The sequence below is a fragment of the Grampus griseus genome (genome assembly GCF_964374135.1).
Source record: "Grampus griseus genome assembly, chromosome: 17".
NCBI classification, from domain to species: domain Eukaryota; kingdom Metazoa; phylum Chordata; class Mammalia; order Artiodactyla; family Delphinidae; genus Grampus; species Grampus griseus.
The window spans coordinates 69,323,884-69,351,777 of record NC_139011.1 but is presented as its reverse complement, the minus strand read 5'-3'; the positions used below and the strand labels follow the sequence as shown (position 1 = coordinate 69,351,777).

Sequence of the window (27,894 nt, the reverse complement as noted above, 5' to 3'; positions counted from 1 at the left end):
TAACTGTATGCCTTCTGTCGTCTTCCCCACTCTGGGGCCCAAGCAAAATGAGTATGAGAGACCACATTTCCTAGGATGCCCTGCGGTGCGACCAGACTTACTTCCCCCTTAGGCGGAGGGAAGAATATAGGGAAGCTTGGTTAATATCAGAGTTAAAGGGAATGGTTGTCGGAGGCAGAGGTTCTGAAGTTCACGACTCCTAGAAGGGGAGGGGAATGAAAGGCTCTCAGTGAAGAAGGTACAGTAAATAAATGTCCAGCGACATGGCGGGATGGGAAGTTGAATGAAATGGTCTAATCTAGGCTGGAGGTCATAAGAGAAAAAGGGGGAGAATAGTGAATTGATTCTCAGAGTATTTTTTTAAGGTTTTTCTTTTTTTTTCTTCTGTCACACTCCTCTCTTCTCATTCCCACCGCTATTACAAGCCGCCGAGGTTCCTGAGCCCCCTTTCTGCCTTTCCTACCCCCCTACTGGTAGTCATTGAGGCGCCATTTGTTTCGTCGTTCCATGTACGTCTTTGCAGTTTACAGTACAAATAACAATACCTTGGATGTGTACAGAATTTAAATATATATTCAGAGCCTTTTAAGTAGATATAATATTGTTTGATCCTTACAATCCTACCCTCAGAGAGTAATAACAGCTATCATTTATTGCGTTCTTGATATATGCCTGTCACAGCATTTACATACACGATATCATTTGATCTTCATAATGTAATAATAACCTTGCTAGGAAACACACGTCCAGAAAGGAAATGACTTGCTCAAGTTCACAGGCGTTTGGACCTAGATCTGTACCCGTTTTACAGACAGGGACATAGGCAGGAAATGTTAGGACAGTATTATATAAAATAGTAACTAATTTCTGGTTACTCTTGCTTTATAGTTTACAAAACATGATCACATATATCATCTCATCCTCACAACTGTAATATCTTTACCAGGTATTGTTGGCTCCATTTACAGTTATGGAAACAAACTAGAAGTAATTAAGTTATTTGTCCAAGGTCAAATCACCAGGATCTCTCAGACACAGAGTGCTTTTTTTTTTTTTAAGAAGATGTTGGGGGTAGGAGTTTATTAATTAATTTATTTATTTTTGCTGTGTTGGGTCTTCGTTTCTGTGCGAGGGCTTTCTCTAGTTGTGGCAAGCGGGAGCCACTACTTCATCGCAGCGCGCGGGCCTCTCACTGTCGCGGCCTCTCTTGTTGCGGAGCACCTGCTCCAGACGCGCAGGCTCAGTAGTTGTGGCTCACGGGCCTAGTTGCTCCGGGGCATGTGGGATCCTCCCAGACCAGGGCTCGAACCCTTGTCCCCTGCATTAGCAGGCAGATTTTCAACCACTGTGCCACCAGGGAAGCCTCGGCCACCAGGGCAGCCCCGGAGTGCTTTTTATACTACTTCCTACAAGAGAAAAAAGGAGCTGTTAAGCACAGACCTTTTGTTAGGCCTCAGGATCTCCCCGTAGTGACTCAAGGGGCTGTAAGGATGTTTACCGTTAAGGAGGCCACAGAACTTTATTTTATTTCTTGTGTGCTAGGCAACTGCCTCTTCACGCAAAACACATTCATATGTTAATTGAAAGCTAGTATTATTTTAATATTGTACAGTCAGCTCCTTTCACTTATAATTCTGGAAACTCTTGCTTTCTGAAACCTTAGATAAGTGAACTGCCTCAAAATTTCTGAAACATTTGGCACAAAATAGATACATCAGTGCAGTCCATGAGGCCATTCCAGTTTTCTGTAGCTGCCAAGTCTACTGTTTACTTTGTTAAGTTTTTTGAGTAAATAGAATTTGATACTTTGAAATGAATCGTCTGTAGACTAGACATTCCTAAAAGGTATTAGTACTGCCTTTCACCTAATTATTGTCTACAATTTTCTTCTAAAGCAATATGTTTCAAAGAGAAATCCTTTATTTTTTTTAAAGGTTTATTTTTCTTTCCCTGCAAGCACCACACTTGCTATTCACACACCAGTCATCACATGAATAATAACAACAACAACATTTACATAATGTGAACCAGCAAGTTAAGTTTTTTGGCCGCGCAGTGGGGCATGCGGGATCCTAGTTCCCCGACCGGGGATCAAACCCACACCCTCTGCAGTGGAAGAGTGCAGTCCCAGCCACTGGACCACCACAGAAGTCCCGGGAAATCCTTTAAATGTTAATTATTTTCTTGCCCAATTCTACCTGGCCCCTGCAAAAATAATGTTACCTCTGTACAAGATAGGTAATGTTATTTATCTTGAAGGGAATAATTTTCAATAAAGTTTTCTTAAAGAATTAATTCATGCAGGAAATTTTATTTATTTCTATTCTGACAGTAGTTTGGTGGTAAACTACACAAGTGGTCTTGGAACTGATTTTTAATTCTTTATAAGTTGAGAAATTAGATATGCCCTTTAAGTGGAAATTATTTTCTACTGTGACTGAGAATTTAAACCTGCAGTGAAATTGTATTTTTCTCATGATGAAAGCCTCAAAGCACAGGAAAGATAACAGCAAGTGTGCAGTTCTAACACTGTCATGTACTTTCATGTCAATACCACCAAGCAAAATTTTCCTTATTGATGATACATGCGAACAGTGAAATCGATTTTTAAAATTGCGTCTGAATATTTCATTCTGAATTGTGCCTTCACAGAATAACTACTTCCTACCCTACTAAAGAAATGGGTAGCCTTTCCCTGGCTTCTCAAGCACAATCCATTTGACTGGTCCAGTGTTCCTTTACCCATATGGAACCTAGATTAGTTAGAAACATTCTTCCCAAACTAAATTTGATACCTAAACCCATTTGTTACTACAGTTGTCCTACTTTTAAGGATTATACTTTTGACGGAAAAATATAGAAATACCCTGGTACAAAGCATAGTTAATGGGGGGAGGTAGAGGAGGTAAGTTTTCAAACAGTTCTGAAAGTAGATCATTTAACCTGAAAGTCATTTATTTAATGAGTCTGTAGATACAAAGTTCAGAAGGTAAGAAAGCTAACATAAATAATATGTTAACCATATTATTATATGTTAAAATGATATTAACCAAATTCAATATGTGAAATTAATTCTTTACAGGCACTTAGGCCTGGGTACCTATAAAGTAAGAAAAAGAAAATTTTGTTAGGACAAAATATGACATTGTTTCTTATAAAACCATAGGAGTGCAGAAAGCCTCTAACCTGCTTATGTGAGATACACATGCTTCCTTCCTCTTCCCCAAATCCCATGATATTTATTGCCTAATAACCTTCTTTGTGGGATAAATAATAGCTCTTGTTCTTGCCTCACTATTCCAGGTGGGAAGAATGAGCTGGGCACCTAATGTTAGCTCTTCTGATACCTACACAGCATCACTTGTATCTGAATTGTCAAAATTAAGTTAAAACTGAAACCCGTTTTCTTCATAATTTCTAGTATGGCACTTCTGAACATCCTGTATTGCTTTTAACAAACGTGGTAACTGTGAAAAGCAAAAGGCCTCCACTTAACAGAGTAACCATCATCGTTTTTTCTCTTTTATGTTGGAAAAAGAAGGGAAGCATAACTTTGGGGATTGTTAGAAGCAAGCCACTTACTTTCTCATATGAAATGTACATCTCTACTGAGACTTGACTCTGTCACTCCAGATCCCTACCCCAGACAATCACAGGCTTTTGTTGAAGCTTGAGGTGGATGTGAGAGGGACTTAATTACTGAAGTAGGTATTGTAGGAACTTAAAGGGATGCAGAAGGCCATCCCTGTCCCAAAGGAGCCTAGAGTCTAATAGAATAAATAGGCTAAACTAAGTTGTTCATAAGTATAAGTAGAATAAAGCATATAATCAAAACAATACAAGAAACTAAATACCACAAAAGCTATGAAAAATTTATTGAGGACTTATTATATGGCAGGTGTTTTAAGTATATTATCTTAATCTTTAAAACAATCCTGTGAGATAGGTAGTATTGTCCTTATTATACAGATGAGAAAATTTAACTCTGAGAGATTAACATTATTATCATTATTACCACCCTGCTAGCAAGTAGCAGAGCTGGGCTTCAAATCAAGGTTTTCTTCCATGTTCAGCACTCACTCTTGCCACTACATCATAGCTGCTTAGTGATTTGAGAGAGAATTAGCCAAGAAGTGAGTGTAAATGGTGGCCAGTAGCCAAACTTGGCTTAGGTGTGGTTTTGTTTGGCCAGCAGCAGTTTAACTTTTCAAAAAATTGTGAACATCTTTGGGCAGTGGCCAGCACTTCACTCTTTAAGGTCGTACACCAGGCCCCCTTGAGACAAATTACCTGCCTGGCTCCAGAAGGCATTTGCATTTTCTATTGCCAGGCAGTAACTGAGGATAGGAGCAATAGCTCTCAAAAGGCTCACGAAGAAGTTATGTCCAAGGGTGGAAAGAGGACACTGCGAACAAGAGTTGCAGAGTATTTGAGGAAGAATGATTGGCAGTATTTATCACTATATAAAGGTGAGAGAGGTCAAGTACAGAGCTACACGTCATGCCTTAGCACAGTAGTTCTCAAACTTTAGTGAGCATCAGAATCGAATATAAAGCTAAAACAGATTGCTGGGCTCCACTCCAGAATGAGTACATCTGGGGTGGACCTTGAGAATTTGCATTTCTAGCAAGTTGTCTGGTTCTGCTGATGCTACTGGTCCAAAGATCACACTTTGAAAATCACTGCTTACCAGGCTGTAGGGCACTTTTGGGGAAGGGCTTAAAGCCAAGATTTTGTTTCTGTGTTTCTGTTGTTTTAAGTACAAAAAGAATTACTTGACGTAGAATGTCTATAAGTAAAAAAGAAGAAAATTAAAATAAGTCTGTTATCAATTAGAGGTTACAGTTGTTAACATTTTTGATGGACTGTTCAAGTTCTTTTTTCTAAAACAAAAAGTGGGGGGTGTAGTATCCTTTTTTAAGAAACCAAAATTGTATCATCCTCAGCCTCAGCCTTATCATAACAGCTGTTACCACTTACTGAGCATCTACTGTACACCAGGACCCTTACATATATTTACTTAATCCTTGTAATATCTTTATGAGCCAGGTACTATTCTTATCATTTTTATTTTACAGATAAGGAAACTGAGGTGCAGAGAAGTTAAGTAACTTACTCAATGTGTCATTGCTAATAAGTGACATAATTAAGATTAAAACCAAGTAGTCTGGCTCCAGAGTACATGTAACTATTATGCTATACTGACTCTTAGGCTATTCTGACCGTTATGCTATACTACTGCGCATACTGTTTTTAACCTGTATTCTTTTTTGTTTTTAATATTTTATTTATTTATTTGGCTGCACCGGGTCTTAGTTGTGACATGTGGGATCTAGTTCCCTGACCAGGGATTGAACTTGGGCCCCCTGCATTGGGGGTGCAGAGTCTTAGCCAGTGGACCACAAGGGAAGTCCTTAACCTGTATTCTTTAATCACATCATGAACAATCTTGATAACATTAAATATTCTTGTCCAACATTTAAAATGAAAGCCTACTTTTAAAAAATATTTCAGGCGTTCAAGAGTGTACAGAAAAATAATATAAAAACCACTACTAGTTTTAACAAATGTTTCCATTTCAGCGTATTTGCTTTAGAATCCCCCCTTCCAAAACACACACACACACACACACACACACACACACACACACACACACACACACACACACACAGATTTAGTAAGACTATGAATTTGAGGTTTAATTTTACTCAAAACAAGATTGTGCCTTATGAGTTATAAAGGCATGTCCTTAATAAAAATAGGACATCCTTGAAACTTAGTAATGGAGAAAGAATTTCTATGCAATGAACAACTCCATAGTTACTGTTGCCATCATCATACCATTCTCCTTAAACACCCTGGCCCAAGCATGGCTTTATTAATTACTTGGTGATAAAGGTAATAAACACAGATAGTAACATAAAGCTGGGTGTTGTGACGTGTATGGCTTACTCAGTTTTCAGACCGCTTGGCCTACCTCCGTGTGGTGAAGGTCACATTCCGCCAGGGTGACATCTCAGCATTGCCCAATAAAACTGTCTGCAGCAATGGAAAAGTCCCATGCCCGTCCCGTCCAATATGGCAGCCACTAGCCACGTGTGGCTATTAGGCCCTTGAAATACGGCTAGTGCAACTGAGGGACTGAATTGTTCATTTAATTTGATTTAAATTCAATTAAAGTAGCCACATTTGGCTAGTGGCTACCATATCAGGCAGCACAGATCTAGGTCCTTACAGCCCACATTAAAAATGAGTCCCTAGGGCTTCCCTGGTGGCGTAGTGGTTGAGAGTCCGCCTGCTGATGCAGGGCACACGGGTTCATGCCCCGGTCCAGGAGGATCCCACATGCCGCGGAGCGGCTGGGCCCGTGAGCCATGGCCGCTGGGCCTGCGCGTCCAGAGCCTGTGCTTCGCAACGGGAGAAGCCACAACAGTGAGAGGCCCGCGTACCGCAAAAAAAAAAAAAAAAATGAGTCCCCAATTCCAGTGAGTTCCTGGCTCTGGTGAGGATCAGGGGGTGAGCACTGTCTGCAAAAGGGAACAAGGGAACTTTTGAGGCTGATGGGAATATTCTTTATCTTGATTCTGGTGATGGTGACAGGGATATATACATTTGCCAAAACTCACCTGACCGTCCTCTTAAAATGAGCACATTTGTTGTATGTAAATTATACCTCAATAAACTTGATTTTAAAAGGAAAAAAAAATTTTTCAGAGACAGGAATTCCCCTTCTTTTCTATCTAAAGCATGCCTTCTGCAATCCATCCCATTTTTTTCCCTAACAACCACCAAAGTCATTACTACAAAATTATAGGACCCTGCGTGATCTGGCCCCTGGACCCTGTGTGGTCTGGACCCTGGACCCTGTGTGATCAGGCCCTTGGACCCCGTGTCGTCTGGCCGCTGGACCCCGCGTGATCTGGCCCCTGGCTGCTTCTCTGACATTATTTCCCTGACTTACGTTTCAGTCACACTAGCCACCTTATTGGTCCTCAGACCCTCCAAGTACATGCCTGTCTCAAGGCTTTTGCACTTGCTCTTCTTCTACTTGGAAAACCTTCCCGGAAAATATTCATTTAGGTATCTGCTCAGATGTCAGCTCCAACAAGATGCCATTCCTGCCAACCTCTCTAAAACAGCACTCCTGTCCTTTTCACTCTCCATTCCCTTATCCTCCTCACTTTCTTTACAGCACGAATCACTATCTGAAATTATATAATTACTTGTCTATTGTCCTCCTTCCCCATTAGACTGTAAGGCTGTTCATAAGGGCAGGCAGTTTGTTGATTGTTGGACTCCCTGTGCCAGGCACACAGTAGCCTCAATAAATACTGTTGAATGAATGAATGGCTATCGTCCATGGCAGTTTCTCAGCCTGAGATCCAAGCGTATGTTCATAGAAAATCCACAAATTCTCTACAAGATTAAAAAAAGATTAGTATCATTCTGATACTAATCTAAAGCAAGGTAATATTATTAATGATTTTCCAAATGAGCACCTTAACACATAAACTTTTTAGTGCTGATTTCACATTGAGTTTAGGATTTTGTTTGGATCAGATGAAAGCCAAAGGACATCATGACACAATGTATGAATAAAGATATCACTTCACACAGTAGCCTAGACATGCCAAACTCTAAAGAACCAGCACTTTAACTGTCAATGCCACATTCCAGTTAGAAGCGGAAATTGCACAAAACACACATACACATACATATATTCACAACAACTTAGTAGCTGTAAGTGAACTAGTAAAGCCACAGTGAGGAATTGGTTTTTGGTTCCCATCAATAATTAGATTAGATACTATTTAATTCAGATTTCAAGTACTCAAAAATAATAACCCCATCTTACAGTGAATAAGCTGCTTTACAGAGTTATCAATTGATCCTCAATTAAAATTGACATTCCAGGATTTTGTAGCACCAGAATTTTTATGAACATATGAGATCTGATTATCTTGAACTAGAAGCAAAAATCTTGGAAGTTATTAATACTTTGTGCAAACAGGTATCATTTGCACTGACATTATTAAACATACAGAGATACATTTAATGTAGATCAGAAGTTGAATCTTAATACTCACAAACCAAACATTTTACAATTTAAATTTACGTTAATTTTAAATGGCTGGACAAAATAACTACTGTCCTTGGAGCAGGAGAATTCTTATCACTGCGGTTATATTAGCATTGCTTTTTCTTTTTCTTTTCCCTCAATTTAGAACCTGAAGGGTAAAAGAAAGTTCAAGAATTTACTAAAAGAAACATTTGTATCTTCATTGCAGTAGCAATTTTGAGTTTTTGTAGAATAGCCTGACCCCTGTCTCTGAACCTTCTAGCTCTATGCCCTCAACACAGTCTCATTCATTCCTTCCATGAATATGACACAAAAAGTCAGAGCAAGAAGTACTTGACACATTTTTCATATGTATAGTTTCATAAGATATTTTAATAGGCAAAAGTAGAGCAAAAGTATAAGCCAGCATACTTTTTTAGCCCTGTGAATCATGTATGTAAATTCATAGTATTCCAAGATATAAATACATCGTAATGATGACATACAAGAAATTAAATCCAAGGCAGTCTGCAAGGGGGGGCGTTTTACATCAGTGGGCAGCAGTATACTGAAGAAATTATGTGTGTGTACTAAATTAAAGCATCGGCATTAGATGTCAGCAAATCACAACATAGGAGAGTGATAAATGGACAGTATATCCTTGACAAGGATGCCTCAGCCAGCATTTTCCCATTCGAAGATTAATTTTCATATAGCCTGGCATTTGCTAAGGTGTGCTCCACAAATTCTATGGATATTAATAGGTATCGTTGAGGGAAAGGTTCTACAGTCAAATAAGTTTAGGAAATGTTGAGTAAACTAAGTTTTCTTTTTCTGCCGTAGGACTTCTCAGAGCCTTTCTATCCTGATGACAACGTGACTCTTTCCAGAGAGCAGCAGTGACAGCTCTGGAATGTCTAGGGAGAGGAAGGGCTTAGTGACCAGAGTGCTGGCAGCACAAGGTCCTAGGTTACATTTGTTTTCTTTGCACACTGTTTTATTTATTTATTCTTTTTTTTTTGGTTTTACTTAGAGTATATATTTTGGGGTTGGTTTGGGCATGCTGATAGAGGTAATGACCTAAGGCACCCCTTGGCCTTACTATTGACAATGTAGCATTTCCACACTTCTTTGGCTACAGAACCATTCTGAATCTGTGTCAGAGGCACACACTTTAGGAAAAACCAACACAGGCAAATAGTGCCCCTCATTACGATCTACTTTTATGAGTGTGCTTGAAAAACAGTTTATGGTTTGCCCATATTTTCTGGTAGTATATGGAGGTTTTTTCCACTTAATGTTTTAATCCAGCTAATGTGTATTTTTGTATTTGATGTGAGGGAGAGATTCAACTTTTTAATTTATCTCTTTATTTTATATTGCAGAATACCAGTTGTCCCCAAACCTTGCATTAAATGTGTTTTTGGTTTTGTTTTCAGGTCCAGAACCCTTCAGATCGACTTACCAATAAGTTCAATATGTAAAACAGTTAAAATTTGGTTCAAATGCGGAAGGATGAGAGTTATTGCAACCTGGCAACACTCCCTACCCCCATTCTCACCCTCCCTACAGGGGAGGCTCCAGGGAGTACTTTGAAAACCATTGGAAAAATTCTCCTCATAAATGACTTGAAATGCCATGTCTGTAGTATGCTATGTTAAATTTTTTTACCCATTCCAATTATTTTTCTATTTTCCTGCCAATCTCATACTTTAAATTAATTTAGAGGCTAAGAGCTTTGTAATATAACAAAGGAAGAAATTAAAATGTCTAATAAGTAAAATAACAACATGTTATTTTGGGGGCCTGCATATTAGTGTATTTCTTTAAAATAATGTCTACTATTGGCAAGAGTTGACTAGATCACCTTCAACATAGAGATTCACTTGGGAAAACTATATATTGATCAATAATTTGATAATGTGTGTCACAAGTTTACAAGGTTGATATTCTTTGATCCATCAAATCACTTATAGGATTTAAGACTAAATAAATAACCGGAACTGTATAGGAAATTTTTCTGTTGTTTCTATTATTGATAATATTGAAAATGATCCAAATGTTTAACAATGTGGGACTGGGTTAAATGAATCCTGGCACAGCCATTACTGTGATGTTGTAAAAAGGAAAATATTTTGAGTACTCGTGATGCATCTGGCACTGTACCAAGCACCTTAATTATTACTGTCTTACTTAAGCCTAACAGTATCCCGAGATGATAGGTATCATTATTCCCATTTATAGATGAGAAAACACAGAAGTTTGAACAGCTAGTAAAGTAGTGTTGCTGGAATTCAGTCCATGTTTGCTTGTAACCCTCATTCTTTTTTTTTTTAATAGTGTTTATTTTTACTTGTTGACAGTTTGCTTTATTTATGTATTTATTTATTTGGCTGTGTTGGGTCTTCGTTTCTGTGCGAGGGCTTTCTCTAGTTGTGGCAAGCGGGGGCCACTCTTCATCGCGGTGCGCGGGCCTCTCACTATCACGGCTTCTCTTGTTGCGGAGCACAGGCTCCAGACGCGCAGGCTCGGTAATTGTGGCTCACGGGCCTAGTTGCTCCACAGCATGTGGGATCCTCCCAGACCAGGGCTCGAACCCGTGTCCCCTGCATTGGCAGGCAGATTCTTAACCACTGCGCCACCAGGGAAGCCCGAGTTAGATATTTTCTTATTCCCACTTTATACAGATGAGGAATCTAAAATTCAGGGAGGTTACATATTTCCATATGTAGAATGAATCATTAGAGGACAAGATAAATACTGAGAGCCAGCTGGCCGGGAGATAGCAAAATGCTGAGTAATGAGATAAGAAACAGACTTCAGTGTACCTCCCTTTAGGACCAAGGTGCAGTGTTGTCACTTTCAGGACTGGATGGGGGCCCGATCTGGTATCAGAAAACTGTGTGTTGGAAATCCAACTATTTTTATGCTTGTAGTTTCTGTAAATACTTCTTGTTTTGTTTTCCCTTAATGTGTACTAAAATTATTTCCAAATTATCGGTTTATCTCATTTGTACTTTGAGGGAGCAAAAAGGCAAAAGTGATCTTTGCTGGAGCTTTCAGAAAGAACCTTGTCAGTTAGACACCAGGTGTGCTGGGCTTCAAATGCCAAAAGCCCAAGAGGGCGAAGAAACACAGGGAGAAAAAGCCTCTTCCCCAGAGGCTTCTGGAGTATTCTGCTCTAGCCTTGGAAGGTTTTGAACAATGCTCTTTGTCCTAGAGGATACCCTTTCACTTAGTCATCTATCCATCATGACTCATCCCCAAGAGAGTTTGAATAAATGAAATCTTACAGTATTTATGTTTTTGTGACTTTTATAAACTTAGTGATGTAGAAAGAGCATGGACTTTGCAGTCGGACAGACCTGAGGTAAACTCCTGGTTTTGTCACTTAGTAGTTGTGCAATTTGGGGCTAGTTAATAACTTCTCTAGGCTTCCGCATCTATAAAATAGGAATAATGAAATCTACTTCACAGAATTGGTATGAAAATGAAATGAGCCAGCAAAAACGAAAGTGGACCCTGTAACCTCTGGCACACACAGGCACTCGTGCCTTTCCTTCCGCTGTTAGATTGTGGTTTTGGGGGCGAGCATTTGCCAAGTCTTGTATTTATTTTTATACTTTTCTACTATATAAAGTACAGTGCTTTGTTTACAGCAGCATCGTATAAATGCCAGCTGAACAACGTTGGCATACATGCACAGAAACTAAGTCATGGGTAGACGGATTTTAGGTGTGTTTTAATGTTTATTAATTTATTTATCCTGTCATAGAGAAAACCCGCCAACTGTAGATAAGTGGGATGCAGAGTCAGGGCCGAAGAGTCAGCTAGATCGTTCCCTGCACGGGGCCACCGGCTCCAGAGGAGAGTGGGGACCAACCTCTGGGCCCCTCTGCTTTACAGAGTCCCCGAGAGCACTGTGTTTCATTGGCTCAAAGGCAGCCTTCTGTGGGTGAACGATGGCCTCCTCTCTTCTGACACAAGGGGTTCCTCCTATAAGCGATTTGCTGTGCTTGATTTAAATGTTTTCTTTTTATCTTTCAATTATGAACTTATGTAAGGAAGATAATGTGTCACTCATTTACCCATAAACTGAGATTGCTATAACTTTTTAAAAGTTTGACTTCCTTTCAGACGTTTAGAAAAACTGGAAGAATGTTACAAAGAATTCCCGTACACCCTTCACAGTTTTCCAGGTGTTAATATTGCACCACCTTTGCTTGTCCCCATCTCTCTATATTACATAGGCAGATTTTTTTTTTTTTCTGAGCCATTTAAGGTAAATTTCCCTCCCTCCCTCTCTTTCCTTCCTTCCCTGCTTTTTCTCAAATAAAACGTGTAGGTAGAGCTAAACTCCCCCTCCTCAATCATCCCCTCCCTCCCCTCCCTGCCTTCCCTTGCCTTTGTCAGGGAACCTGCTGTCTTACATGTTTTTGTCCTTTTACTGCATAATGATTATATCTGTAGATACTGACTTTTGGTCATTTGTTGAGACTTGTTTTGTAATCTAGTACTTGATCACTTTTACAAATGTTCCATATAACCTGGGAAAGAATGTATACTCTTTAATTCTTTAAATGAGCCAATAGCTATACACGGACTTACAACAGTGCCTGGCACGTCATAAGCAACAGGAAGTGTTCAATTTTAAAAATAATCATATGGTTGTACAGTTATATATATAGTCCACTAGCTCATATTTGTTTTATTATTGAAGTATAGTTGATTTACATTATATTAGTTCCAGGTGTATATCATAGTGATTCAATATTTTTATAGATTATACTCCATTTAAAGTTATTATAAAATATTGGCTATATCCCCTGTGGTGTACACTATTTCCTTGTAGCTTATTTATACATAGTAGTTTGTACCTCTTAATCCCCTACCCCTATCTTGCCCCTCTAGCTCATATTTTTTAACTGTCTTATTCAAATTATATATGTATGAGCTTTCAATTTTTAGAGAAGTGTGTTAAAAGCTCCCTAGGAGTATAAAGCTGTGTATCTTTGCATGTATTCTACCAACTTTTGCTCCTTGACATGGAAGTGAGAGATTCTGGTCAGTTGTCTGGATCCCATTCCCCGATCCCTCCCATTAGTGAGGGCTGTGCTTCACTGCACAGCAGAGACCTAGGATGGAAGTTAGGGCACTGGCTGAGTGGAAACGGTGTCCCAGGGAAATGGAAGTTCATGAATTCAAACACAACTGGAATCACACTGGCATCAACATCTCCCCTGTGTAAGGTATTGCTGTGCAGCCTACTCACCACTTGCTATACTCTGATATTTTTCCTCTTAAATTCCCCCTGGTCCCTCAACCCTAATTCCTCTGAAGTTTAAGTTAACCTTTTTTTTTTTTTTTAATTATTTTGGCCACGCCGTGTGGCATGTGGGTTCCCCAACCAGGGATCGAACCCACGCCCCTTGCATTGGACACGTGGAGTCTTAACTACCGGACCACCAGGGAAGTCCCTAAGTTAACTTTTTGGATAATATTCACCATATTCCCTTTTTCCAATATTCCAAAACTAAATTTCAAAATTGATAATGATACTTAACAGGACCGGAAGCTTAGTAAAAATGTTTCTTAGCTAATTCAACAAAAGTTGAATGTTGTTGGCTCCACAGTGGTAAACAGAATACACATGGAGAAGAGTGGGAAAAATAGACACAAAACTAATAAACCCTAATAAATTGTGAAAATTGATAAAAGAGAAAAGAACTGTTTCCATAAGGGAGAAAACAATGGGTGGGGAGGATGTTCCAAGAGGAATGACAAGCTCTGGAATGGTCACAGGCCAGGACAGACCTTAGCCACTGGAGGGCGACAGAAGCCAGCGAAGTGGGAATATAGTGGGTGCAGATAAGTGGCCAAGAGGAGACAGGAGAGACCCACAGGGACTGGCTCATGTGGGCCTGCGTGAGCCTTGGGACAGCTTTGGATTTTACTCCAGGAATTGGAATCCACTGAAGGGTTTCAGCAGAGAGTGAGATGACTGTACTTATGGTTTTAATATAACTCCAGCTAGTAAGTGGAGAACGAGTAGAGAAAGAAGGTCAGACGTGGAAGCAGGGCATTCTTTGCAACTTTGGCAAATGAAGGTTTCTGTGACCTCAGATTATTTTTCCCTCTTGTCAGAGAGTTTAAAAACCACAATGGCAAATAAAACAGACTTAAAGTAACTTCAGCTATAAAGAATTGTTTATACAGGGACTTACCTGGTGGTCCATTGGGTAAGACTGCGGTCCCAATGCAGGGGACCCGGGTTCGATCCTTAGTCGGCAAACTAGATCCCACATGCATGCCACAACTAAGACTCCGCATGCTGCGACTAAACATGCCACAGCGAAGATCCCAAGTGCTGCAACTAAGACCTGGTGCAGCTGAGATAAATAAATTTAAAAAAAATAAAAGAGTTGCTTATACAGTTTGTAAATAACCATCTTCTCAGGCCTGGAAGGTCTAGATTTATAACCATAACCCCACCCCCAATTTAAAGTGTGGGTATTTTGTAAAAGTTTTCTTTTTTTTTTTTAAAGAAGTGTGTGTGTCTGTGTGTGTATATGTACACATGTGTATATGGCCTTTTATTTCTGAGTTTTTATTTATTTATTTATTTATTTTTGGCTGTGTTGGGTCTTCGTTGCTACGCGCGGGCTTTCTCTAGTTGCAGTGAGCGGAGGCTACTCTTTGTTGTGGTGCACGGGCTCTAGGCGCGCGGGCTCAGGAGTGCAGCCTCAGTAGTTGTGGCGCACGGGCTTAGTTGCTCCGTGGCATGTGGGATCTTCCTGGACCAGGGCTCGAACCCATGTCCCCTGCATTGGCAGGTGGATTCTTAACCACTGCACCAGCAGGGAAGTCCTGTAAAAAGTTTTTATTTTGAAAATTTGAAACTTCTGTAAAAAGAGAAGAGTATAATAAATTCCCATTACCTTGGGAATTACTCAGTTACTTGATGAATATTGTTTGCTGACATTTACTTCATCTGTCACTTGTTTTTCTTCCTTTGCTTAAGTATTTAAAAGCAAATCCCAAGTATGTAATTTTGTCCCTTCATATATTAAGGCTCCAACTCTAAAATATAAACATTTTCTTCCATACCACAAAGCCATATTCACAAAACATAAAAATTTATTGCTAACATCTAATACCAATTCTATAACCAAATTTCTTTAATGTCTCAAAAAATGTCTTTTTATAGTTGGTTTGTTCAAATCAGAATCTAAATAAGATCCATGCCATCTTAGACCTTTTAAGTCTCTTTTAATACAAGTCACTGCTTTTTTTTTTTTTTAATTTATTTTTGGCTGTGTTGGGTCCCCTTTGCTGTGCACGGGCTCCCTCCAGCTGCGGTGAGCGGGGACCACTCCTCGTCGCGGTGCACGGGCCCCTCACTGTCGTGGCCTCTCCCACTGCGGAGCACGGGCTCCAGGTGCGCAGGCCTCAGTAGTTGTGGCACGTGGGCTCAGCAGTTGTGGTGCACGGACTCAGCTGCTCCACCGCACGTGGGATCTTCCCCGGCCAGGGCTCCAACCCCTGTCCTCTGCACTAGCAGGCAGACTCCCAACCACTGCGCCACCAGGGAAGTCCTCCTTTTTTCCTTTAAAAAAATTTATGTCGTTGACTTGTTGTAGAAACTGGATTAGTTGTCCTGTAAAATGTCTAAATATTTCATAATAAAAACTCTTAAGTTAAAAAAAAAAAAAGACAAACTGTGGAGTTTGAGCCTTTCAACTTCCAGTAAGTCAGCCCATCTCTCTGGAATGTTCTTTGAAGTGTCTGGCATACAGTCCGGTACAGTGAACCATAAACACACCGTGCTTGGCAGGCATACACAGACTGTTAAACATGAGTGAATGTTTTAATTTTATCATTCAGCCTTCTCAGGTTCTTGACCTGTTTACTCGCTGTGATTTGTCTACTGTTCTTAAATAGAATCTGAAAATAGCACCATTTCTGAAGCATTTTAAAAAAATCAAGATAAAGCTTGTTAGCTAATCTCAGTCTTCTCTATTTCAGAAATTAGAAAATTAAAAATAGTTAAACTGGAGGTAGCTTCGTAAAAGCCAGATTTGGTTCCACTTTAAGGATGCACAGAAGAAGCAGTGACCAAACAATGCATGTTTTCTTCACCTCAGTGTCTGCCTTCACCTTTGATTTCTTTGCTATAATTAGCATCTGTTGCCAGTGAAGCTGAGAACTTATTACCTGCAGTAACCAGAATTAGATTACTGGTTCTTTTGGCTTGGTTGTTTCAACAGATTGTAGTGTATGAATATTATTGCAAATCTAAAAAGATTTTTTAATATCTGTCTCATGCTAATCATTTTGAATCTTTACTAGTTTGAAGATTCAAAGCAAAGGTATAATTCCAAATCAAACATTTGGGTAATTCTGGGTGTATCTTTTGGATCAGGCCCTAAACTAGGAGACATTTGACAGGGATACATATTAGTTATTTTAAGATGAAAGAGAGGGTTGGGAACCAGGATCCTTAAATCCTCAACCAACCAGCTACTGTGGCTTCAGCTGCCCTCTCTGGATCCCTGTAAGATGTAAGTGTGTAGAAGACCAGGCCAGACAGACACCAGCCATAGGTAAGGGCTGGAGCCTTGACATACTGTCTGGGATGAATTGGGTGGTCAGTGGATGATCTTTCCCGTGGTCCACTGATAATTAGTCACTCTTTTCTTTGTGTTCCTATAGCTCTTTGGATTTATCATATCCTTCCTTGTATTATAGCTATTGTGTACAACTATATACCCTCCACTAAAATGTACCTATCTTAAGAGTAGGGATCATATCTTATTTATCTTCCTAGACTTTCTTAATGTAGTAAGAACTCAATAAATGTTTATTTAATCGAATTGGCACTCGAATGGCCAGAAAATGTTGATGTCTCCTCATCATTCAGTCTTCAATTAGGAAAGATTTGTAGTCATTAAGCAGCAAAAGCAACTTAAACCAAAACAAATTACACTAACAACGAGATTAACACTGGCAGATAATATTCTAGGAGTTATAAAGGACAAGGAGCTGAACCGAGTGTTGGTTCATCCATTCATTTAGCAAACATTTATTGAGACCTTGATGTACGTCACACACTATGCTTGATGACCAGGATGGAAAGGTGAAAAGATACTGTCTCTGCACTCAGGGAGTTCACAGTTTCAGTTGTGTCTGATCCTGGAATAATTTTTAATAATAAAAGAATAATAGGATTTATAGGTCACCAGAAAAACAGAAAACAAAAAAAAACTTAACCAGTACTCTTCAAAAGTATCAATGTCCTGAGAAATTAGGAGAGACTAAGAATCTGTCACATATTGGAAAATAATAAGGAAACCTGACAACACAGTGTGGTATAAGAGATTGGATCCTGGAACAGAAAAAGGACATTTTACCAGTGACATATTTTAGAATTGCTGGAGCATAATGATACGTTTTATTATGTTTAAAAAATTCTCCCCAGAGACTTCCCTGGTGGTCCAGTGGATAAGAATCTGAGCTTCCACTGCAGAGGGCGCGGGTTCCATCCCTGGTTGGGGAACTAAGATCCTCCGTGCCTCGCAGCTCGGCCAAAAAAATTAAAAAATAAATTCTCTCCAGACAGTGCACCCCCATACTGCCTGCCTGCCTTCCTCCTGACTACACCATCCCGTCCCCCCCTGTATACAGGTAGGTTAAGAAGCCGTCTTGCTTGATTTGCATTTCTCTGATGAGTAGTGAAGTTAAACATATGTTTATTTGTTTATTGGCAATTTGTATTTCTCACTGAATTGCCTATTCATATCCTTGGCCTATTTTTCTTTTGGTTATTTTCTTTTTCTTATTGTTTAAAAGAACTCTTTATAGATTATGAATGATAACCCTTTGTTGCCCATTTTGCAAATATTCTCTCTCAGTGTGTCATTCATCTTTTAACTTTATGGTCTTTTTTGCTATATGGAAGTTATGTTGGTGTTTGTGGGAGGGTATAAATGAATTTTTATTTCATTTAAAATTAAAATACTAGGAGCTAAGAATACATTTTAAAAACCTATCAAAACTCCAGGCGGAAAATCCACTGTGCTTTTCTGAGAAGGGAGCAATGCCCAGGATCAAAGCAAAGCATAGCAAAAGAATTCTGGGTGCCCTTCTCAGGCTCCCTGTACTTCCCTCCCAGCGCTCTTCTGCCACCCAGTGCTATTGCTCTCCTAGGAATTCCTAGGGGAGAAGGATGTACATAAAGGCAGGGCTCTGCTAAAGTGTTTAATCTTTATGTAATTTAATCAGTCCATCGTGGCTTCTAGGTTTTGTTTCAGGCCAAGGAATTTCTTTCCTACCCAAAGTTTATAAAGATATTATATATATCTTTATATATATATATATATTTACAGTTTTATTGTTTTGTTTTTTACATTTAGATCTTTAAACCATCAGTAATTTATGGATAGCCAGTTATCCTTGTGCTGTTTGTATTGAATAATCCAGTCTTCTCCTACTGACTTGAAATACCACCTTGAGCATGTATGAAACCCTCTAAGTATAAACCCATTATACTTATTATTTTCTGGACTCGGTTCCACTCCACTGTTCTAGTTATCTTTTCCTGATCAGTACCACACTATCCTATTTACCATGTTTTATAGTTCTTTTCAGTGTTTTGTGGGCCAAGTCTTATTTTGTTACAGTTGTTTTACAAAATTTTCTTGGCTATTTTCAAACATTTACTCTTTTAGATAAGCTAGAGAATCAGCTTTTAAATTTAAAAAATTCCATTGGGAATTTGATAAAAATCATATTTAGTTTACAGATCAATATGGGGAGAATTGGCTTTAAAAAATATTGAGGCCTCTTATTCAGATATGACTCTCCACTTACAGAGATCTTTGTACGTCCTTCAATAAAACATTATAGTATTTTTAAACTGTTTTGAACATTTCTTGTTAATTTTATTTCTAGGTATTTTATAGTTGTGGTTATTATGAATGGGATATTTTTTTAAATTTATTTACTTATTTAGTTTTGGCCGCGTTGGGTCTTCGTTGCTGCGCGCGGGCTTTCTCTAGTTGCGTTGAGCGGGGGCTGCTCTTTGTTGCGGAGCTCGAGCTCTAGGCGCGCGGACTTCAGTAGTTGTGGCTCGCGGGCTCTAGAGCTCAGGCTCAGTAGTTGTGGCGCACGGGCTTAGTTGCTCCGCGGCATGTGGGATCTACCCAGGCTCCTTCCCAGGTTCCCAGGAACCTTCCCAAGGCTCGAACCCATGTCCTCCACATTGGCAGGCGGATTCTTAACCACTGCGCCACCAGGGAAGCCCTGGGATATTTTTCCATTACATTTTCGATCTGGTTCTTGCTGATACACAGTAAAACTATGATTTATATATATTCCTCTTGTATCTAATATCTTTTATTAATATACTTTGTTTATTTAACCTCTCCTTCATTTCTGGGCATTAGGTTGTTCCTAATTTTGATGGTCACAGTTAGCTATAAACATCTTTAATCAGGTAATTTTTCCCTCTAAATTTCTTCCCACAAATGGGAAAAACAGATTAAAGGGATATGTGACTTTATAGCTCTTACTGCATAGTGCTCTGAGGAATCTCCTGAAGGGCTCTCCTACCTTTCCAATTCTACCTATAACAACATCAGCACATCAGTAGCAGTGATGAAGGTAATGGCAACAAGGATGATGAGACTCTTTGTTGAGAGCTGGATATTTCGCTTTGGGCTTTCTGTGTCATTTCTCATTTAATCCTCATGACAAGTCTATAAGATGCTGTTACTATCAGTCTGTACAGATAAGGAAATAGGGCACAGAGAAGGAGGGTGACATATGTGGGCTCACAGCTGGTAGGAGGCGAAGTCAGGTGTGTTGTGTTCCATGGTCAGTGCCTTCTCCCTGTGTCTTCTCCAATATCCGTTCTTTCCATTTTCATTTACATTTGAAACTTTAAAAGGTATGAGACCTGAAAGTTGTTTTATTTTGCATTTATTAACTAATAAATAAGCCATTTAATAACATACTTGTTAAACTGCTTTTTCATCTCCTTGACCACTTATCCAACAGATGTTAATTATATATTTGTAACAACTCTCTATGTATTGGATAGAAAGTTTTTAAAGATTATATTTTCCCCTTTACCTTTACAAAGGTCCTTGGATTTTCTTTCCCAGTGAGTCTTCCTTTCCTCTGTTCTAATTTATGTCTCCTGTAAATACTTCTTATCTGAAAATTCTATTACCAGCATGTAGAATAGTATATTAAGTGTGGTTACATGGGACACATCACCTCATTAATGTACTGAATAGTAGTAGTAGTACTACTAGTAGTAGTAATAGTTAATAATAATAGCAGCTTTCAAATACTGTTTACCAAGTGCTAAGGATGTTATATACACAATCTCAGTTAATCCTCACTATAATGTAATAAGATATTATCCTTTACAGATGAAGAAGTAGGCTCAGATTTATCAACTTGCCCAAGGACATACAGCTAACAAAAGGAAGGCCTGTCATATTTCAAAACCATGTTCTTAATGACTATTGTCTGGCCCTTCATTACATATAAAGTTGACTCTCTCTTTGCCAAAAAAAAAAAAAGGAAGAAAGAAAAAAGAAAAGCTCTTTATCAAGTCAAGAATAAAAAACCTTCCATACCAATTTCTTTCTCTTAAAAAAAAATGTTTTTTAGTTATTTAGAATGAATTTTTTAATTGATGTATAATGTTATAATTCATGTATTATAAAATGAGCACCACAATAAGTCTAGTTAACATCAGTCACCACACATAGTTATAAAATTTTCATGCCAATTTCTTAAAGGCTTTAGATCAAGGAGATTTGAAATAGTATCACATATTCTCCTAGCATTTTTTCAAGAACTTTGCCATCTCCCTCGCCTGTCCTAGCTTCTCCTGCCTCTTGGGGTCTCTGAGCATTGCCACTCTGGCCTCCAGGGGGCACTATTTCCCCTTTAACATAGTGGCTCAAGCATTTGACTCTCAATTCGATGGAGTAGGGATTAGACCAGGGAAAAAATTTAAACAAAAGTTTACAAAGGGCTTCAGAAGAACAAAAGACAAATGAGTACAGGGAGTAATATACAACTGGATAATTTGGTTCATTGAATGCAGTGCAGGCGTTTCAGTATTTGACACTATAAAAGGATGCCTCCCTACCTTGCTTCCCACTACCCGTACAAACCAGAAGCCAGTTTTCTCTACCCTGCATCATGTCCTCAAGCAAGCAAAAAATCTCAAAAATAGCTCCAAGGTTGGTAAGGCTAGTTCCAGCTATGGGCTTCCTTCCAAATTCTAGTTTCCAGTCTCAGTATCTGACTCTTTCCTACATGCCAGACACTAAGCATGCCAGCCCTTTTCAGGGAAGATAGCATTGCTGACCCCTGGGCTGTTGTTGGGAGATGGTTATCTCTCACGAGCCTGCATGTCTTGCTCGGGATGCCCAGAATGCAAAGCCCTGACTGCTTGTGTTACTTATCTGTTACTCCATAGCAGATTACTCTAAATCATAGAGGCTTAAGACAACAATCACTTATTTTCTGACAGTTTCTGTGGATGAGGAATCTGGGCACGGCTTAGCTGGGTGCCTCTGGCACAGGGTTGCAGCCTTGCCTCTGACAAGGCTATAGTCAAGGTGCTGGCCAAAGCTGCAGTCATTTCCAGGCTTGAATGGAGGAGATTCTGCCTCCAAGCTCACTCACCTGGCTGTTGGCCAGAGACATCTTCTTTTCCTTGCCATGCAGTTATCTCTATAAGGCATCTCACAACATGACAGCTGTCTTCCCAGAGAGTGAGTCAGTGAGAGAACATAAGATGGTGCCCAAGACAGAAGCCAGTCTTTTTATAACTTCATCTCAAAAGCAACATCCCATTTCTTGTGCTGTATTCAGTTAGTTAGAAGTGAGTCAGTAAGTCCAGCCCACAATCAACTGGAGGGAGGGGTGTCACACAAAAGAGTGAATATTGGGAGGCAAGTATTGGGAATACTGGGGACCGTTATGGGCTGTCTTGGAGGCTCTCTACCACACCACTGTACGCAAGCCATTTCTCATGGTTGGGTTTGCAGTGGGCAGTCTTGAGGGATGAAGTAACATCTCCTTCTGGAACAAAGGACAAGCTTAGCTTGCTGCTTGCTAGAAAAGCAGTGGGTTCCCCAAGTTTATTGTTCCCCAGCTGCAACACAAACCCACTGCACATGTGGCATCTCTCTGGGCCCCTCCATGTCACTCGTGTGGAACTTGGAGACAAGGGGAATTGATGCAGACATTCTGATGCTCATTCTTTTTTTGATGTGCTGTGAATAATAAAGTTCTTTTTCTCTCACTCAGCTGTCTCGTGTCTTCTTCCAGCATGACAGTTTGACTGAACAGGACAGCCTCATCAGAACTGTGTACAGAATTGTGAGACCAGCATTCACACAAGAGACCCATGTACATATCCTTCATTTTATTTGACAAATACTTATGTAACCAGGCAGGTATCCTTCTAAGAGTTTGTGAATATAAACACATTTAAGCCATGAGGTAGGCACTATTAAAAATTCCTGTTTTGGGGCTTTCCTGGTGGTGCAGTGGTTGGGAATCTGCCTGCCAATGCAGGGGACATGGGTTCGAGCCCTGGTTAATAAACAGGCAACTGTTTATTAACTGTTTATAAGCAGGGCAGGTCATGCCCTGCTTGCCTCTCACTAAGACTGATTGTCAGTTGCCCCTTTCTGCACCTTTAAAGCCAGCAGTGTTGCATCTCTCTGACCATTCTTCCACAGTTGCATCTCTTTCTCTCTCTTCTATTGCCTCCCTCTTCCACTTTTTTTTATTTTAGAAATACCACATCTTTATCCATTCATCTGTCGATGGGCATTTAGGTTGCTTCCACGTCCTGGCTATTGTAAATAATGCTGCAATGAACACTGGGGTGCATGTGTCTTTTTGAATTATGGTTTTCTCAGGGTATATGCCTAGTAGTGGGATGGCTGGGTCATATGTTAGTTCTATTTTTAATTTTTTAATGAACCTCCATACAGTTCTCCATAGTGGCTGTATCAGTTTACATTCACACCAACAGTGCAAGAGGGTTCCCTTTTCTCCACACCCTCTCCAGCATTTATTGTTTGTAGATTGTTTGATGATGGCCATTCTGACCGGTGTGAGGTGATACCTCATTGTACTTTTGATTTGCATTTTTCTAATGATTAGTGATATTAAGCATCCTTTCATGTGTTTGTTGGCAATCTGTATATCTTCTTTGGAGAAATGTTTATTTAGGTCTTCTGCCCATTTTTGGATTGGGTTGTTTGTTTTCTTGATATTGAGCTGCATGAGCTGCTTGTATATTTTGGAGATTAATCCATTGTCAGTTGCTTCGTTTGCAAATATTTTCTCTGATTCTAAGGGTTGTCTTTTTGTCTTGTTTATGGTTTCCTTTGCTGTGCAAGAGTTTTTAAGTTTCATTAGGTCCCATTTGTTTATTTTCGTTTTTATTTCCATTTCTCTAGGAGGTGGATCAAAAAGGATCTTGCTGTGATTTATGTCATAGAGTGTTCTGCCTATGTGTTCCTCTAAGAGTTTGATAGTGTCTGGCCTTACATTTAGGTTTTTAATCCATTTTGAGTTTATTTTTGTGTATGGTGTTAGGGAGTGTTCTAATTTCATACTTTTACATGTACCTGTCCAGTTTTCCCAGCCCCACTTATTGAAGAGGCTGTCTTTTCTCCATGGTATATTCTTGCCTCCTTTATCAAAGATAAGGTGACCATATGTGCGTGGGTTTATCTCTGGGCTTTCTATCCTGTTCCATTGATCTATATTTCTGTTTTTGTGCCAGTACCATACTGTCTTGATTACTGTAGCCTTGCACTGTTGGTGGAAATGTAAATTGATACAGCCACTATGGAGAACAGTATGGAGGTTCCTTAAAAAACTAAAAATAGAACTACCATACAACCCAGCAATCCCACTACTGGGCATATACCCTGAGAAAACCATAATTCAAAAAGAGTCATGTTCATTGCAGCTCTATTTACAATAGCCAGGACATGGAAGCAACCTAAGTGTCCATCATCAGATGAATGGATAAAGAAGATGTGGCACATACATACAGTGGAATATTACTCAGCCATAAAAAGAAACGAAATTGAGATATTTGTAGTGAGATGGATGGACCTAGAGTCTGTCATACAGAGTGAAGTAAGTCAGAAAGAGAAAAACAAATACCGTATGCTAACACATATATATGGAATCTAAGAAAAAAAAAAAGGTCATGAAGATCCTAGGGGTAAAACGGGAATAAAAACACAGACCTACTAGAGAATGGACTTGAGGATATGGGGAGGGGAAGGGTAAGCTGTGATAAAGTGAGAGAGTGGCATGGATATATATACACTACCAAACGTAAAATAGATAGCTAGTGGGAAGCAGCCGCATAGCACAGGGAGATCACCTCGGTGCTTTGTGACCACCTAGAGAGGTGGGATAGGGAGAGTGGGAGGGAGGGAGACGCAAGAGGGAAGAGATATGGGAACATACGTATAACTGATTCACTTTGTTATAAAGCAGAAACTCACACACCATTGTAAAGGAATTATACTGCAATAAAGATGTTAAAAAAACAAACAACAAAAAAACTTCCCTCTGTCTTAACACAGGGCTTTGCAGAGGAAGTGTTTGTTGAATTAGTAATATTTATATTTACATAAGATTGCCTTAAAAGCACCTTGCAGATATCTAGAAGAGAAAATAAGTCATAAATGGTTTACTTAAACTACATAAAAATTAAGTAGGTGTTCAAATGACAAGTTTCAGATTCAAGTCCCCATCCACAGTGGATCATTACATATGTAAAGGCCAGGTTTGGAGGTGGGGGAAGGAGTTGAGAAGCAGGTGATAGTGTGGAGTTTAGTCGTGGGAATAGGTCCTTTTATACGTTTCATAAATGATTTAAACTACTGATCTGGGTGGGGATTATATTTTTAATTTCTACCTCCCTGAACCTAGCACAGTACCTGGCACACACTAGGCACTAAACAAATAGTTATTGAATGAAGAATGAAGAGAACAAAAGGCATTAAATTCTTAGATGACACCAAATGAAGGAGTAGGAATGGCGAAAGGTAACCGACAACTTGCTTTTTGAAAATGCACCCCATCTTTAAGAATGTTTCTGCATGCACACCCCTGTATAAATTATGTAATTGTGACCTATAGCAATAGATTGTACACATAGTACAATATAAACCCCAAATTTAAAAATATGAAATAATCAATATATTTAAATAATTTAATGGTATTTGATTAATAGTATAAGAGCGTTTTGCTTTCACTTGATGTTTTGTTACTTGGTATGTTATTCCTTTTTAAAATTCTTGGCTTAACTCTTCTTGCTATCGTGATTTGCAGATCTGGTCCTAAGGTTAGATTATTCTAATACTACATTTTAATAACTATCATAACTGGAAAAGGTATTTCAACAAGATATTTAGATTTAAATGGAAGAAATGCATTGTTGTTGACTGTATCTATTAAAGTACTCATTTTCTTTTTTCAATCTCATCAACCAGTTCTACAAAGGTTTATATTGAAGTTTGACTAGTAAATTTCCATTTTGCTTGCTATCAATCAGCAATTCTTGCAAACTACAGGCATACCTCATTTTATTGTGCTTCACTTTATTGCACTTTGCAGATACGGCACTTTTTACAGCTTGAAGGTTTGTGGCAACCCTGTGTTGAGCCTGTCTATTGGCACCATTTTTCCAATAGCATTTGCTTACTTCGTGGCTCTGTGTCACATTTTGGTAATTCTTGCAATATTTCAAACTTGTTCTTGTTATGGTGCTCTGTGATCAGTGATCTTTGATGTTCCTATTGCAAAAAGATTATGGCTCACTGAAAGTTCAGATGATGGCTAGCATATTTTAGAAATAAAGTCTTTTTTAAATTAAGGTATGTACTTTTTTTAGATATAATGCTATTGCACACTTAATATACTGCAGTAGAGTGTAAACATAACTTTTATATGCACTGGGAAACCAAAAAATTTGTGACTCACTTTATTGCAATATTTGCTTCATTGCAGTGGTCTGGAACCGAACCTGCAGTATCTCAGAGGTCTGCCTGTGACTTAAAAGAATTTTATCTTTTCAACAGATGAATTTAAGACCCACTGAAATCCATTATTTGGAAAATATTTAAACAAATAAAAAATTGTTTCCAAAATTTTTAAGCGTGCATATATTAGTTTTAATAGGACACATGCACTGTTTTTTGCAACAAAATTACATTTTTCCAAATGCTTTTAAGCCCAAGCATCTTGAATACTATGATAGAAGATAAAGAGTTTCCACAATGACTCCCCATCTCAATACAAAATATTATATAGATTCTATTGAAAGGATTAGTTTTTACAAAATTAATCACATCAGTGACTTCCTGTACCACACAAAACTGCATCACACTGATGATGGATGAATGAAGGTTTCCCTTCAAGTGGAAGCGCACCCTTCTCAGGATACCTCGCAGAGCATACGAATGACTGACAAAGGACTGTATGAGCATGCCAGTGGCAGTGCATATGTTGAATAATACAGCTTAATTTCTTCCTTTTTAGGTAAAACAAATAGAGACGGTCCGTGACTTACAATGGTTCACCTTACGATTTTTCAACTTCACGATGGTGTGAAAGCAATATGAATTCAGTAGAAACCGAACTCCAAATTTTGACTTTTTATCTTTTCCTGGGCTAGGGATATGCTGCTATGATCCTCTCTCGTGATGCTGGATAGCGGCAGCTCCTGGTCAGCCAGGCAATCGGGAGGGTAAACAACCCATACGCTTCCAACCATTCTGGACCCAGAAAACTATTCCATTTTTCACTTTCGGTACAGTATTCAATGAATTACATGAGATATCCAACACTTTATTATAAAGTAGACTTTGTGTTAGAGGATTTTACCCAACGGTAGGCTAATGTAAGGATTCTGAACAGGTTTAAGCTAGGCTTGGCTAAGCTATGACGTCTAGTAGGTAGGGTGTATTAAATGCATTTTAGAGTATTTTCGACTTATAGATTTATTGGGGATGTAACCCCATCGTAAGTTGAGGAAGATCTGTTACACACTGGGATATCCTCTTTCTCAACTGTAGTAAATTGTCTTGAGTACTCCTAGGATTTGTACCCTCCACTTTGGATGTCTTGTCTTAACAAATGTGATGAAATTAAAAATCATCCAGGAAAAATAGTTTTGGTAAAACAGGTGCAGAGGAGTTCAATAGGATAATCAAAATAACCTCTTAAATATAGTTTGAGAAGTGTAAGTATGCTAAACAAGCATCTAGAGTTCCGATTTTAAAGTCTAATGATGAAATATAATTCTAAATGTAAGAATAATTCTAAGTTGCATTATAGGAGTGTGAATTGAAGGGCTGAGAGAATGCTCTCACTATACTAAGGACTTACCCAATCGTTTCAAAGAAGATTCCATGTCTCATAATGGGCATCTCATCTAAAAAAGAATGTGGAGAATTTGGAAAGAAGTTGTACGAGAGTTGTAAAACATTAAAAAAAGAGAGAAAAAGAGGTGTGGAAAAAGTTAAAAGAACTGAAGCTGTTTATTCTAGAAAACCTAGGGAATTTAAGGGTGTTCTGGTATATGAAGAGTTGTAGTCCTTTAAGTTCCATTTAAGCCTTTGACATATCTGGTTGAGCCAGACACAGATACCTTAGGGAACTAGATGAGGAAATAACAGCAATGCATGCATCTCTTTAAGCCAAAGGCTATTAAGACTTTGCCATATGAGACAGGTTCAATCATTAATTGCACATAATTAACA

General features: G+C 39.0%; 1 long non-coding RNA gene across 1 annotated transcript; it reads left to right on the top strand.

The window, feature by feature from the left end:
* The first annotated feature begins 113 nt into the window (after positions 1-113).
* LOC309835323 lies at positions 114-26,228 on the top strand. The gene is made up of 3 exons (XR_014297982.1): positions 114-238; positions 22,397-22,498; positions 26,141-26,228. It is a non-coding gene; the product is annotated as an uncharacterized lncRNA (long non-coding RNA).
* Positions 26,229-27,894: the final 1,666 nt, after the last annotated feature.